Consider the following 2,500-nt stretch of genomic DNA (forward strand, 5'->3'; position numbering starts at 1 on the left):
CAAACCAATCGAATCAATCAATTTGAGTCCAGCAGAACTGGGTCATGAACGCAGCACCCGACCAAATAGACCCTGAAGTCGACCAAAGTAATATTGATCACAAACCACTTTCGGTATCGTCACTAAACCGCACTCTCAGAAGGACCAAGTAATGACGGGTGGTACACTAATTACTCACGGTCGCTTTTTGGCGTAATTTCTCATCCAATCACAGTGAAGATCGCTTGATAATGTCATGGTTCTTCAACAACTTATTTTCTATAGTGATATTTTTTTTTATCTTTCAGGATATCTGTAGCTAGTTATGTCCGTGTATTTACGTACTGTACGTTCTAGTTAACTTACCGAATATCTAAAAGCCATATCGTCGTCGTACGTACAGCTCCCAGAGAAGAAAAGAGGGAGAGATGTGAGAGATTTCTGGTGCCATGTGCAACGGCGCTCCGGGTTTTATACTTAAGGTGCCTGGCGCTTAGCAAGTGCCGGTCCTCCGTGACCAACTCGTGAATTTATGGTCTATTTCTTCTAATATATCCCAAACCTTTTTAACTAATACAAATTCTAATAGGTTTTTAAAGATGAATACTTGTCTGAAATAGCCAAGATGATTAAATAAATCACATGACGTTAAGTTAATGATATTCTTTTAGTGGAATATATGTCACCCTGGGGTTACTGGGAAGGTCAAGCCGAGGGGAGGGGGGGGGGGGGTGGAAGACATTGTATAAGGTCCAAAATTAAGTGGGAAAATAATGATTTATATTACTATCTATTTTTAGAAAACTGCGTATGTGGTTGAACAATGAAACTATCACTCAAGAAACTTGGAAATAGGAGCTTTTTGTACGGAGGTATGGTTAGTTAATATTTAGGTGTTTCTACTTTTTACTCTAAAATTATAAAATATTTCTAAGTTTTTGATAATGTATTTGCGTCCATGAATGCATACGGAAATCTATGAATAATAATGATATTCAACTTTTGAATAAGAAATTATATAGTAGTTGTTTTTATCTTTTATTTGGACATACGGATTTATAATTACAATTTGTGATATATATACATCATATTGTATTTACAGGAATAATTTTGATTTAATATGGGTATACTGTACTTACAATTGCAATTTATAGTGTTTACCTAAATGTGTTTTTAAACCAAAAATATATCGACTAGTGAATACTTTTTTAACAGTTTCAAATCCTAATTTATTTATAGTAAGAGTATTTATCATATATATATATATATATATATATATATATATATATATATATATATATATATATATATATGTATATATATATATATATATATATATATATATATATATATATATATATATATATATATATATATATATAAAATAGTTGATAGGCTTTGATAACGTATTTGCTTCCACGAATGCATAAGGAAAACATTTTTATGATGATGATAATAAATAGAAATAAGTCACCTTATATTCAAATGACCTCTTAAGTCTTGAGGCTTGTTTCTTTCAACAGTTCATTATTCCAAGGCTTCAAGAAAGAAGGTTAAACGAGATAATTCTAATGGTTATAAGCGACCTTTTTAATAACAGAATGCTGTTAGCGGTTAATGCATGTTTCCACGTAGAAAGATAACTTTTCATATTATGCAGAACTTTCTATGGGGACGAGAATTTTAAAATCAGGGAAGGTGAAATAACTAAATAAAAAATCTAAATTACCCGTTTTCAGATTATTACTGACAATTTTTACATTTTCGTTTTTTTTAGTTGGCTGGTTTAACGCCTTTCTTTGATTTTTTATGTAAATTTGTACATTCGTTAAAATCAGGAAGGTGAAATAACTAAATCAAATTTCTAAATTACACGTTTTCTAATTAATACTGACAATTTTAATATTTTCGTTTGTTCAGTGTGCTGGTTTAATACCTTCCTTTGATTTTCATGTAAATTTGTACATTCGTTATTCTCCCTGTTATTAATAAATTTAAGTATTAAACAATAGCTTACTGAAAGAAGATATACCATAAGAATTAGAGAAATTAAAAGTTACTCAATCTTTAGGTACCATTTGGAAGAAAACTAGATAATTAATAGCTCAGCAATAACAATAATACAGGAATGCTTTACAATTTTGCATTCATAATTGCTCCTAAATATTGAAGGCATTTCAATACAAAGATAATTTTCTTGAATTCCTTTATCTTATTAGTTTAATGACAATGATAAAGGAATACCTTACAATTTTGTATTCATAATTATTTCTGAATATTGAAGACATTTCAATACAATGACAATTTTCTTATACTCCTTTGTCTTGTTAGTTAGTATTATTTTGAACTAAGCTAACTAACGCCTGCCATGAAACACAAATTTCTTTCCCCAGACTCCTATTGTAAAATACAACGCAAATTTTTTAGTCCTTAAATGTGACATTTATAAGTCGTCTCGTATAATTAAAACTATTTTTTTCTTAATTTGTAGAACCTATCATGAATCTAAGTCACTCCATCA

At 29.8% G+C, this 2,500-nt stretch overlaps 1 protein-coding gene and 1 pseudogene across 1 annotated transcript in view; both read right to left on the reverse strand.

Moving 5' to 3' along the window:
- LOC137629709 (DNA-directed RNA polymerase II subunit RPB1-like) overlaps nucleotides 1-432 on the reverse strand; it is a 6,679-nt pseudogene extending 6,247 nt beyond the window's left edge.
- The window catches only part of LOC137629711 (zinc finger CCHC-type and RNA-binding motif-containing protein 1-like), a 543,938-nt gene that overhangs the window by 520,712 nt on the left and 20,726 nt on the right, over nucleotides 1-2,500 (reverse strand). The gene's annotated exons all lie outside the window — the stretch shown is intronic.

This window comes from Palaemon carinicauda, chromosome 37 (assembly GCF_036898095.1).
Source record: "Palaemon carinicauda isolate YSFRI2023 chromosome 37, ASM3689809v2, whole genome shotgun sequence".
NCBI classification, from domain to species: Eukaryota; Metazoa; Arthropoda; class Malacostraca; order Decapoda; family Palaemonidae; genus Palaemon; species Palaemon carinicauda.